This window comes from Oryzias latipes, chromosome 1, assembly GCF_002234675.1.
Source record: "Oryzias latipes chromosome 1, ASM223467v1".
NCBI lineage: Eukaryota > Metazoa > Chordata > Actinopteri > Beloniformes > Adrianichthyidae > Oryzias > Oryzias latipes.
Window position 1 is genome coordinate 1,337,136 of NC_019859.2, and position 13,835 is coordinate 1,350,970.

General features: G+C 45.4%; 1 long non-coding RNA gene across 1 annotated transcript; it reads left to right on the forward strand.

The window, feature by feature from the left end:
* The first annotated feature begins 1,335 nt into the window (after positions 1-1,335).
* LOC111948191 lies at positions 1,336-8,486 on the forward strand. Its single transcript, XR_002874142.1, has 2 exons — positions 1,336-2,663; positions 7,976-8,486. It is a non-coding gene; the product is annotated as an uncharacterized LOC111948191 (long non-coding RNA).
* The last annotated feature ends 5,349 nt before the right edge of the window (positions 8,487-13,835 follow it).

A 13,835-nucleotide genomic window follows, 5' to 3' on the forward strand; every position in this document is an offset into this window, starting at 1 on the left:
TGGGCGCGCGGCAGGTGCAGATGAGCATCGGAGTGTCCGGAATCGAACATGGTTCGCTCCATCACCTCTTTATTCATCATTTCCGCCTCCAATCACAGAAATCTGCAGCAGGAAGTCAAAGAGACCAAAAGCTTTCCAGAAAAAGTCTGACCATCCCGGCAGGACAGCGCGCGCGTGCGGGGGTTACAGAACCCACTGAATGCTTTTAAATCGAAATCAGCTCAGATGGAAATAAAAAGGAAAGATCTGAGCGTCCGGGACAAAGATGGAGTCAGAAAAATAAGCCAAACAGTCTCTGAAGGGGTGAACTGTCCTCCACGCGCACGCGCTACATGCGCGCTTCCACTCACGGAGGATTTTAACGCTGTGAAGGAACCCTGTTCCAAAGAACATCGTGTCCTTCGTCTACCAGAAATAATAATCTGTGAGAGAAGCATTTTCAGTTTCAACGTGTTTCCCTGAACGCACCACCACGTTTTTTCCTGTCACCATAAAAAGATTTGACAGAAATCAAATGTTTTACCAAACGGAATCAAACCTTTAGACATATTTTAAACCATGCATACAAAAACACTTTTAGAGCAGTTTTTATTTTGTACATATTTATTTCTAAACTTTGTGCAGATAAAGTGCAGACTTCAGCATTGAGGAGATTTTTTAATTTATTTTTTAAATTTATTTAAAGGAAACACATTTGCTATGATTTCCAAGCACGTTTTCGTTTTTATTTTTACAGTAATTCTGAAAAAACATGTAATTTTGAAACCTGTGGCTCTTCTGAAGCTTTAAGTCGGACTTTCACAATAAAGGTTCTTCTGCCTGCATGTGTCAGTCAGGATTCTGTGTGAACTGTCTGCGTTCACAGATGATTGATCGGTCCCTGTTCCTCTGCAGACTGAGCGTCTGTCACAGATCCTGCTCTTTACTTTGTCTCCAATTCAATCCTGATGGCTGAAATGTTTGCTGAAAAGTAAAGATTAGCTTTTCTCGGCTGATCACCTTTGACCTTTTGTTCTGAAAAATCCTCAGATGAAAAAATGATTGAAGAAAACCGGACAGAAGATTGAAGAACTTCACCGTTTCCTTTCAAAGTAAGAATTTTCAACTCTAGATTTAATGATGAGGCACAGCTGAACGGCACAAACTCAGAAGAAAAACTCTTCATTTTCCTGTCAAGTCTCTCAGCTCTTTTAGATCTTTATCAAACCAAAACGTTCTGACTTCCTGAACCAAGCAGAACCTGGATCTGCTTCCTGAACAGGTTCTGCAGTCAAACCGAGGCTCGTTTTTGTGCCCGTCAGTGAGAACTGATGCTCCACCTGGGCTGCTGTGCGTGAATCTTTTCCAGCAGGTAGTAAATAACCTGCAGACTCCACGGCGGCGCCCCCAGATTCACGCTCCATCACCAGCAGTGTCCTCGTAAAAAGGCCGGATTGTGTTTAGACTGGCACGCGCTCGTCTCCGTGCTCTGTAAATAAGCATTAAATCGTATGACGCCAGGCGCTGCGTTTTCTGCAGGTCATAGATGAGACTCACGCCGAGAGACGGATGAGTCCAACTGTGAGGAATCCACGGAGAGTTTGAACATTTAAAAACACCAGTCTTCATAATCACACCACAAAGACTTGATTTGTTCGTTCCAAAGGCCTTTTCGTTCTTTATTTTTGTGTAGATGAGGATTTGACTTGAGATGGAGGCTGAACACACCTGTTTGTTTGGGAACAATCAGCTGATTGATTAGATTTCCTCACAGTTTTCCATCAATCCTGGATTTATACAGATTTCAGTTTCTTTTTGGAAAAAACTCCGGAAAATCCTTTTCAGCAGAAAAGGAAGTCCACCTTTCACCGTCTTGAAGCGTGTGAACCTTTGGGCTGAAGTCCTTCGCCAAAGTTAGAAGCAGGGAGAAGCGGCAGAGTTTGGAGCATCCGAGGAGGAGGAGGAGGAGGAGGAAGAGGAGGCTGTGGCGCTGACAGAGCTGACCTTTTACGGAAGCCTCTGATTGGACTGAAACCGCCGTGTGCGCAGAGATAAGTCTGTTAGAATGTGACTGAGAGCTTATCAGAACCCCGCAGGGTGAAATGACCCCCTTATATCAGGCCGCCTGCGTCTGGTTAATGTGAACAGAACCGGTCCAAAGGGACGAAGATGCACCAAAAGAGTCTTCATCAGGAGGAAAAAAGGGAGATTTTGTTCACCTTGATCCATCTGTCTTTTGAAATAACAGTCAAACTTTGATGCTTTCCTTCATTCTCCTGAACTTCTTCATGTTCTTCTTCAGATAAGCAGCTAAAGTGAAGATGAGCAGAGTCTTCATCACCAAATAGAACTTTTCATGTTTTATTGTTGCTCCGTCTTTGTTTGAGGGAAACTTCACACCAAAGATCCTGCATGTTGGCCTGTGTTTGATCAGTCCTCAGAGGATCTATCAGACCTGTTTGACCCCCCCTTCCCTTTGTGTGTCATGTGCGCGTGGGTGCGTCTGTGCGCGTGATGGTGGCTTGGGTGACAATAGGAAACGCTACACCTCCTGTCTGCTGTCATCTGCGGCCCGGCGGAGGCGCCAGGCGGCTCTGGATGGTTGGATGGAGAGAGGAGGAGATAATCTCGGCCGTCCCTGTCAAAGCGATGGATTTGGGAAAGGAGCGCGCGCGCTAGAGCACGTGAGGCTGCAATGACTTATTTATAGCTTTTAGCTTCAATCAACTTTATTTAAAAAATAACTGCATGGATGTTAAATTAAGGCTGTGAGGAGGATCAAAAATAAAATAAAATGAAACAAAATAAACTAAACTAAAATAAAATAAAATAAAATAAAATAAAATAAAATAAAATAAAATAAAATAAAATAAAATAAAATAAAATAAAATAAAATAAAATAAAATAAAATAAAATAAATTAAATTAAATTAAATTAAATTAAAATAAATTAAATTAAATTAAATTAAATTAAATTAAATTAAATTAAATTAAATTAAATTAAATTAAATTAAATTAAATTAAATTAAATTAAATTAAATTCAGAGCATCTTGAAGAAGTTAATGTATTCCGTAAAGCTACATAGTGACGCCAGTTGATTTTGCGAGATCCCGTTTTTGCTGCACGCGGAGCGGCGCCCGTTTGTTTTGTTTATTTGTTTACTAATTTATAAATAAAGACAAACCAAAGAAAAAGTGTAAATAAAAAGTCATTTTTCTCAGAAGTTGACCTGCTGTCACCGTTTTACTTCCGATCAACGTTTTTCCAGCGGAGTTGATGCGTAAAACAAAACCACGACAGGAAAACAAAGATTTAGTTTGTGGATCATCATCAGACTCTAGAGAGTTTGATTATCATTTTTTCTTTATGAAAACGTCCAGATGTCGTTGCGTAAAACGCGCAGCCGTTTGCGGGTTCTGCGCGTGCACTCAAACCAGCAGCTCAGATCATCATAAGATGAAAATCTGTTTCAGTGTGAAGACACGGAGGCCTGAATCCCCGCGCGGACAGGTTCGTGTGTCCGGCTAACGGTGGATTAAAAGTGGCCCACGCGCACGGCTGCGCTCGCGCATGTTTATGTGTTTACATGGAGAGTTAGTGAGCTCCATTAAGCGGGGGGAGGGGGGAGGGGGGCCGTCTCATTGATCCGTAACGTCCATGTCCGCCCTGCAGGGGCCACACACTTCTGTGCACGAGCGCGGCCTCACGCTTCTGTGCACGAGCGCACGCCCGGAGCCACAAACGGAGCAGAAATAACCGAATTCCTGCCGAACCTTCACGGCCACATTTCAGTTAATTAGACAGACACTCAGTCGGTCGTTCGGGCCTCGGGCCCGTTTGGACCTGAATCACAGCGTGGAGGAGGCCTGCTTTTCTGACGCACGAGCGCAAACACGCGCCTGACGCAACAGTCTGTGTTTATGGACCAGCGCGGCCTGCGGGAGGAATCGCACCGTTGAATGGTTTACCTAACGGGACTTCTGTTTCTCGTTTTCTGTCACCCCCCACCCCCCGTGCCAGACCCCGCTGACTAACGGCCGTCTCGCGCCGGCAGCGGAATTCCTGATTTACGTGGGAAACGAGTTGGGAAGCAGCGACGGGCTTCTGCGTCTCTGCGCCGCGCGAACCGTTCAGACTGGCGCTTTTTGCGCGTTACGCAGCGGAGAGGAGGCTTCCGGGAGGCCAGAGGAGCGTCGGTTTTGACAGAACGGAAGAGAAAACCCCGAGACGGACGCGGGGAGAGAGACTCGAACCCCCCCCCACTTCTATTGTTTCGGTGCAGAGGAAGCAGGTCGTTACAGGCACAGCGCCCAGATTTATGACTCTGTTGTTTCTCGCCTGAAACTTCCAGAGACTCGCAGCTCGAATTTAACAAGGAGAGAAGCAAAAACAAACGACGTTGGAGGAGTTTCTGTCCTGGGGGGTCATTTCTGTCGGAGTCATTTAATGATGAATATTTTCCTTTCAGCAGGTCTGTGTGTGTAAACTGAGGGGGGGGGTGTCAGACCATTCCATCACGGGGCAGGCGCCCCCCCCCCCCCCCCACACACACACACGCGCACGCACGCCAGCTGCATTCAGGTCTTTATCAGCTCTCTCAGCCTGAGCATCTCAGCTGTTTTCTGAAATAATTTAAATAATATTTCTGAATCCAGCGGCTCGTTTCTGTTCTTCATAACTTTGGAATTCTAACCTGAAAACATTTAAATTTAAATTTAAACTCGCCGTTGCGGGTTCGAGGTTTTTGGATCTCGGTCCGGTTTCCATCATTTCAGCTGAACATGAAACATTTGTCATCATCCGTGCCCCCCCCCCCCCCCCCATCCAAACGGTCCCTCCGGAGCTCGGAAGATGCAGAGAAAGTTCCCTCTCACACGACCTCTGTCAGGCCTGATGAATGGAAGAAGAAGGCTCCTCTGCAGCTTCTCAGCTTCACGCCATCCCGCAGCATCGCTCCGACTCCTGCGCGCGCGCGCGCTGCACGTGCCCCTTTTTTCACGCGCTTCGTTGAGAGCGGCTTTGCCTTCATCGCAGTTTCTGAAGAAACCAGAGGAACCTTAAAGAGGAGAGAGTGAAGGACCTCAGTGGGTTTAAGGAGCGCCAGGTCACAGCAAAAACACCAGAGTTCAACATCCGATCAGATTGTAATCAGATTACATAGGATTGTGGGTGTGATCCGCCCCAACAGACTTTTTTGTCAAATCTTCTATGCCTCAGGTCCTGCATCTTTATAGGAACATGGATGTTTGAATGTCTGAACGCAGGTGTGTGTTTGTGTGTAGTTGTGTGTAGTTGTGTGTTTGTGTGTGAGTTTCCACAGGCTCAGGTTTCCCCTGCAGTAAACCTGAGCCTGGAATCCAGTCCAGCAGATCCTCTAATGAGGCTGTTCTACAGCTCATCATCCTCAGAGAGGCTTAATGATGCTGGCAGCTCTATGTGTGTGTGTGTGTGTGTGTGTGTGTGCACCGTCAGGTGTGTGTGTGCGTTTCAGGTCTATCATTCTCACAACTGGACCAAATTGGAAATTTGAATTCTTCATTTCTGAATTTCCTGAAAGCAGCATGTGATCTTCAGGGATGTTTTAGAGAACACGCTAACAACACGTGATCAAAACCTCCAAACACCTGAAGACGACTCCGTGTCATTAAGGATTTCAGCTCAAAGCTCTTCGTGGTTTATATATTTATTCCTCTGGAACATCTGAGGCTCGACTTTCAGCGCTAAAATGGAAAACGCTTCAGTATTTTTTGATGGCGCTGGAGTCTGAATGTAACACATATGTGGAGGAAACAACACTTTCTAAGAATTAAAGACAACAATCGAACAGGTAACATGCAGGTGAAACATCAATGAAACCACTGGCAGCAGCATGATAGGTCCACCTCCGTGCCTGATAAGGGTAAAGTGTTTTCATGATGTTCTGCATGTTTTCTCTGAGAGATTTCTGTCTGTTTGCATTTTCATTTTCTAATATTATGAATAATTCTTTCTAAAATCTCCTCCCTCAGCCTCTTTCTCTTTTTCTATTCTGACTTTGGAGGCATTTGTCTGAAAACACACCTGAGAAGGTGAGGCAGGAACAAAGGGCGGAGCCAACGTGGAAATTGTTTAAACTCTGCTGCCAGATGGTTCAGAGGAAATATTTGCTTTTATTTCTTTTGGGTTAAAGTTTTTATTTAGTTTCTGAAATAAAGTTTGATGGAAATCCTGGAAGAGACATTTTTGTTTTGGTCGTCAAAAACTTTAAAAAACTGCAGCTCCATCAGTTTATTTGTGTCCCTGTTGATAATTCTGGTCAACAGACATTTACTTTAAGTTGTGTTTGTAGGAATATAGGAGGAATTTGATCAAATGAGCAATAATTGTGTTCACAATTTACTTATTTAGTTCAAAATGTTAATGTAATTTTCCGTTCACTAAAATGTTTATCCGTGTTAAAATTATATTTAAAATAAAGTTAAAATGTCAATTATAAATTTTACATTTATTTAAGTGTAGTTTCTACTCACACATACTACTACTACTACTAATAATAATATTAATAATAACAATAATAATAATAATAATAATAATAATAATAATAATAATAATAATAATAATGAGAAGAAGAATTAGCATAAAAAACTTGTATTAAATTTTGGCCTGTAAACCAGTTTTTTAATAAAAAGGTTAATAATCTGCATTTTACTAAATTTCTTTGAGGTCAAATGAGAACAAATGTTTTTGTCAAAAAGTTCTTTTATGTTCAGATCAGCAGACGGACAAAAACCGTCTCAGGTTTTTCCAGCGTCTCCTTCAAACTGAAGTCTTTGTCCTCACTGACCTGCTGCCGCTAATGTGTCTGCGGCAAGACGCAGCAGGCCTGAACACACACACACACACACACACCAAAGCACACACAAACATGCACGTAAATGTGCACAAACGTGCACACAAGCTAGGGCTGCAGATTATAAGGAAAATTTGTGATTATAGTGATGAATATTGCGATGACGATACATTTTTGATTTATTGTTTCGGCCTTCCACGCACACACACACACACACACACACGCACACACGCACACACACATGCACACACACACACACACGCACACATGCACACACACACACACACACATGCACACACACACGCACACACACACACACACACACACACACTCACAGGAGTCCTTTAGTAAATTCTAAACAGTTGAGTTTATTGATGTGTAACCGTGATTTTCAGGTTTTAGGCACTGAAAGAAAATCCTTCAACGACGTCTTCCTACGTGTTCAGAATGATGAGCAAAACAAACACACCCATGAATTGTTGGTGGGGACTTCCTGGTTGGAATCATAACTAAAGCAGCAAAAATAAATACATTCACTGATGGTCTGGTTCTGGTTCTGGTTCAGTGGGTTAAATATTGAAGAGAACAATCTGGTTTCACTTAAAACGCAACTTTTCTTGCTATATGGTTGAGATTAACGCCAAGGGGGGGGGGGGGGGGGGGTGTTACATGACAGGCAACCATCAGATCATCCACTCTAAAAAGCCATGACAGGACAGAGGAACCATGGGCGTGGCTGCTCTGTCACGCCTCTTTCCTCACTTTCCTCCGGTGACATCATGACCAGCCAAGATGGCGACCATTACGTGGTCTGAAAATGGGCCCAAAACCGAGAAACCACGGCGTCAACACATCCCGTCTGCAAGGCTAAAGCAGCTCTGACAGACACGTTGGACAGATGGGGGTGGGCGGGGCTTGTTCTCATTTACAGAATAAGCATTTTAGCATGGCATCCCTTTAAAGTCTCGTTTTATTTCTGGACTCTGACGAGTCAAACACTCAAACCGCTGCACAGTTCAGACAAACTACCGCTGGAAGTAGATTAGCTAATCCGCTGAGATTGAGTCTGTGGCAGATCACAGCCGTCCTCATCAATGGTCAACATTCTTGGATGCTTCGTGTCGCTGCACATCGATCTTCAGTGGTACAGAGTTTTGTCCCCAACAGGAAGCTCGGTTCGCCTGCTGCAGATGGATGTCGGATAAGCTCGTCTCCACGCCCCGCTCCAGTCCTTGACCTGACAGAGAATGACACACAGGCCTCAGAAATGCGGCGGCGGCGCTCTGGTCGTGTACGGGCCTGTCCTCGCCACACCGTGTGTGTCTGCGCCGGGAACGCATGAAAACCTTTCTGGAACATTTGCCACATTCTGACGCTCTGAGGTTTGGGCTTGAGCCGCTCGCTGCTGCATTTTACGGCGTCTCACGGCACAGAAGTGCTCATGCAGAGAACATCCGTCTTCAGGTGAAGCAGCGTGAAAAGCTAAAGTGTCCTTCTACACCTGAGGCCGGGAAAACAGGGAGCAGCTGTTTTCTTAAAACTGGAGTCGCAAAGAGGATTCATTTTGTCAAATTTCACAAGAAAATGAGAAAAAGTCAACATTTCATCTTGTTGAAGATAAGCAGACATGATTCTTTCTCGTGTTAGTGAGAGCTAATGCTAATAAACAACCTTAAACCAGCTGGGTGTAACTTTTCCTCTGTCGGCCACCATCACGGGTAAACACTCCACCTGCAGTTTGCTGCATGTCTGTTTGAACACGACGCACTCCTGGGCGTTCTCACACCCGGCCCAGTCGGCAAACCCTCGGCACTCCTGTCTCGGCTCACCTGTCAAGCTCAGGTGCCGGTTTCTGTTCAGACCGGTACAGAAGTCACTGATTCACTGTTTGGTCACGAATGAAAAGGAATCGGCGTCCGTTTGTTCACTACGATGCAGCTTTAGAGGGAAAAGCGTCTGTCAGATGTGTCATTTTTACCCGAGCTCAGTGAGGTTTGTTGTTATTGGTTACCATATATGCAGATGACACACAGGTATTTCTGACAATGACACCAGCAGACCGAGGCTCTTGGTAAACGCATGGAGGACACTGAGGACTGGATGTGACACAATTTATTTCAGGTAAAACAGAAGTTAAAGTCTTTGGTTGGAGGTCGCTACAGAGCTTCGATCTATTCATCTAAAAACCACCAACTAGGCCAGAAACATGGGTGCAGTTTTGCACACAGACCTACATTTTGATAAACACATGAAGGCAGTCATCGAATGAGCCTATCATCCTGTTAGGGAGTAAAGATTTGATGTCTAAGCAGAGAAAGGAGTTCACGCGTTCGTCTTTGCTGTGGTGGACTTGAAGACTCTACCAGTGTTTTTACCGGACAACCAAAGGATCCATCAGGAGACAGCAGCTTATTCAGAATTGTGCGGGTCGGGATCTCACCAAAACAGTAGAACCACATCAGTCCAGTGCATTGAATGACCCAGCCAGACCGCTCTGCCCCTCTGGATCCGGTCTTTTTTCAGATCCTAGAGTCCAAACCAAACACAGAGAAGCTGCATTCAGCTTCTATGCTCCACAGATCTGGAACAGGCTTCCAGAATCCTAGATCAGCTGAAACAGACCAAAGGGAGGAGGTGCTGTCAGCTCCGTGTGTTAGCGCCCCCTTCAATGAGCAGCAGAAACTGCAGGATTTTCCAAACCGTTGGTTTGGTCCGCTTCAGTCCGCTTCTCTATCCCTTGTTCTATCTCAGATGACCCCCCCCCCCCCTTCCATTGACGTGTTCTCCCTACCATGACAAAGGTGGATAAAGGTGGAAAGATTTCATGTAATCCATGGACACCAGTGAAGATCATTAAAGAAAAAAGGTTCAGAGCTCTGTCTAGTGGGTCTAGATGACCCAACTCCCAACGTTAAAGTGCCTAGGATAGAACAAGGGTTGCAGTGTACTTTATTTTGAAATGCTTCACCTCTGAATCTCACAAAGCGCTTAAGAAACAGTTCTCTGTCACATGATCAGAGTTCCAGCCACGTCTCAAAGGTGCCCAGTTTTACTGCAGCTCCCAGAATGCTTCACTCCCTGCAGGCGACGCAGAACCTGAAACTGCAGCAGCAGCTGCGTCGTTGGGTGGAGGCTGCAAAGCGACCCAGAGACGGAAAAGTCAAGGTTCCTGTCGACCGCCAGGCTGCAAGTCTGAGGAGGAAGGAGACGGCTCTGCAGCAGCTGAGCCAGCAGCAGTGTGTCCTTGAGCAAGGCATTGATTCATGCTCTGGGGTGCTGCTCCTGACCTTTTGCTCTGCAGGTGGAGAAACCCCCTCCCTGCTGCAGATCCTGTATGCAGATAGTCTGTGGCCTTTTCCAGCTGCACCTTCTGCCTCAAACATCTCTCAGCACTTCCCACTGTGTGAAGGAGCGTTTTCCTGACAGGAGGAGAAAAACGCCGCCGCGCTTCCTGCTCCTCACCGCGAGCGTGGGTCCTGAGAGCTCAGCTGTCGCAGGATGTGGGAACCGCAGGCCTCCCACAGGGGCCGGCAGACAGAGCGCCGGCAGGTGTAGCTGCAGCAGGAAGGCCGCGGTGTTGATGGGATCCAGGGTGTTTGTGCTGCTGCTCCTCTTCCTCCCCGACGCGGAGTTTCACATGTCCCGCCACTTAGTTTTATGACTCGGTAAATACGTGTTGAGAAGAAGTCCTGGAATGAGCAAACATCTTAATCACAGCGTGTTCTGCCCGTTAGATTTATGATCCGGGTTTTCTCACCTCGTTAAAACAAAAGGAGCAGAAGATCGAGAAACATTTGAACGTTTGAAGAGACGACAGTGGAGGTAAAGAAAAATCCAATGATCCCATCCTCATCCCAGGATACAAAAGAGGTTTGATGGTCAGGAGGATATTTTTGGAAAACAACATTTATAAACGTTTCATCTTTCAAGTTAAGGGAAAGGATGAAGCAAAAAGAGAGAACGCTCATTGAATGCTTTCCCTTTATGACAAGTAAATGATAACAAACGATAGATGGAAATGATGGAAAAAAACCCGTCTGTGTGTCTTTAGGAGCAAATCGCAACAGAACGGCAGACAGGAAGTGACAGGAGGAGGAAAAACTGCTTCAGTGATGAAGCGTTGGTTTGTTCAGAGATGTGGAAAACCTGAACTCTCTTTAGGGAGCGTCCTCTAAATGCTGACTGATGTTCTTCTTCATCCGAACCCCAAAAAGAGCAGTAAACACGCTGAGACGTTCCTCAGAACAGCTGCAGCGTGTCCGTTCCTGACCGCAGCGAGCTGTTTACAGTTTGGCCGACATGGTTTCTGCGGCAGCTGAAAACATTTGGAGCAAACAGCAGGTTGATGGGTTTACTGCAGAAACTGTCCTCAGGATTTCAGCAGCGACTCGGCTGATCCGAGCAGATCCTTCCTGCAGCTGCTGACCTTTGGGATGGAGGATTGTGTTGTTTCTCAGTTAAAAGGGACGCAAACGTAGAAAAGAAAAACCAGGAGATGACAGAGTTGGAGAATTTGTTTGCTCTCAGCGGGGATTGAGGGATTCATCGATGCAGATCCCATCAGCATTGAAAGGTTTTGTTGATGTTTGCCAACAACCAGAGTTCCTTCATGAAGCTCCTACCCTGACAGATCAACCTGGCTGCCCATCCTGATGTCAAAAATGCAAACTTTAGAAGATTTGAAGCTTTCCTTACTAATCATGGGAAAAAACTGTCTACTAATGAAAACAAAAACAAAAGGAGGAGCAGAAGTCTCCCTCAAATTCACATTTTTTAGCTCTCAAATCAACATTTGTGAGCTAAGTTTGAGTTTCAGATGAAGTTTGTCTTTCCTGCAAAGACAAACTCTGCAGGCAGAAGTGGACATCCTGTCTGGACCTTTAGGAGCTTCGTTTCTCCACCCAGAAACCTCAGAACTGGTGCATGATCAGAAAACTGCAGCAGCTGTGATGACCCCACATCCACGTGAGGGGAGGTTTTTAAAGGAAGATATCTGAGGAGATTCTCCAGGACATTTGTTCAGGGGAGAAGGAACGGAAAGAAAAAGAGGAATCCGTGTCTTTGAGGGGATGAGACTCAACGAATGAAGCTACAGTGTAAAGAAAAGACATGTTTGGGGAAAAGATGAAGATCCTGTGGAACACGTGAAGCGCACACCTCTGCGGTTTCACAGGCAGCCTGTTTGTTTGCAATCAAACTCCCTTTGACAGGTTCGGCGGGACTCACTAATTATTCAACAGGAAAATAGATCTGGTGCCTTTGATCCCAAATCCAGGATTCACCGCTGCTGTCAGTGAAGATTTGTGTGGGAAATCCTCTGTGGATGGAGAACAAAGCGGCGAGGAGCCACAGAAGCAGCACCAACACCAGACCTGCAGCGGCAACCGCTCCGACGCCGCGTCCGACTCGCCCAGGAACGTCTACCTCTACAGTGACGACTTCCTCTGAAACCTCATTGTTCCTATGGACTGTCCAGGTTCTGGTTCTGGTTGTAGATACTCAAAGCCTTTAGTGACATTGAAGCTTCTCATCAATAATATGTCATCCATCCATCCATCCATCCATCCATCCATCCATCCATCCATCCATCCATCCATCCATCCATCCATCCATCCATCATCCATCATCCATCCATTCATCCATCCATCAATTCAATTCAATTCAATTTTATTTGTAGCCCAAATTCAAAAAAACAGTCGTCTCGATGGGCTTCGAAGTGAAACATGAACTCAAAAGGATCATGAATACAAAGAGTTCAATTGGAAAATACTAAAATGAACTAAGAAACTGACTAAGCTATACTGGCATCTCTGCCCTTAGACCCCCCTGCTCTGTGAGGAAAAACTCCTAAAACAACCGGTTTCCGGAAAAAACAAAAAAACCTCAGGGGTGTCCACATGAAGGAGGGATCCTCCCCCAGGACGGACAGGCGATTTACCAGAACTCTTAGAGAAGAATTAACTTATCTAAATCTACAACTACATATATAAAGTCCAGCAGACGAGCTTCATCCAGCCGTGGTTGGGGGGACAGTCAGGGGCGCGAGTCGAGCCTGTCGATCCATGCACTCATCCATCCATCCATACATACATACATACATTCATCCATCCATCCATCATCCATCCACCCATCCATCCATCCATCCATCCATACATACATTCATCCATCCATCCATCCATCCATCCATCCATCCATCCATCCATCCACTCATCCATCCATGTTGGGCTGAGGTTTACCCTGAACAGGTCAAAAATCTATTCCATCAGCAGGTTAGAAACTAGCTTCTTCTGCCAAAACCAGAATGTAGAAGAACAGAAAGTCTCAGGAATCAGCATCTAATTGTTTTTCCAGAGTTCCTTCCGTTACTTCGCCGTCTCGCCGTCTTGCCGTCTTGGTGTTTTAGGATTCTGTCTGGTGAAATGTTGTGTGTTTTTACATGTTTGCATTTCATCACATTACATACAGAGTCACACCAAGACTCTAAAACCCGATGCCTCCATGTTGGACACTCAGCACTAAGGGGTTGGATTGGGGGGTTAAACCACCAAGTGGTTCCTGATCTCACCCCCCAAGGGAGGGGTCAATGCAGAAAACAAATGTCACACATCTAGATGTGACTGTAACTTTAACTTAACATGGACATCAGTCTCTGATCGCGAATGTTCATGTCTGTGAAGCGAGGAGTTTTACCGCCTTAAATCATCTACAATTATGGTGAAAATGAAGATTTTGTGAAAAACGAGGAACTTTTGTTTTTCTTTTCCTTCTTTTATTCTGATTTCTCTTCGCTCCCTTGACTACTTCTGTGCCGGTCCCAAGCCCAGCTAAATTGAGAGGGTTGTGTCAGGAAGGGCATCCGGCGTAAAACATTGCCAAGATAACCATGCAACTCGTCCACGAATGTAAGGATGATTGGCTGTGGCGACCGCTGATGGGAAGAGCCAAAAGTAAATGAAGATTCTGATTTCTCTTCAGGTTCTTTAACAGTTTTCAGTCAGGTTGTGTTTCAGCTTTTCTCCAGACCCGG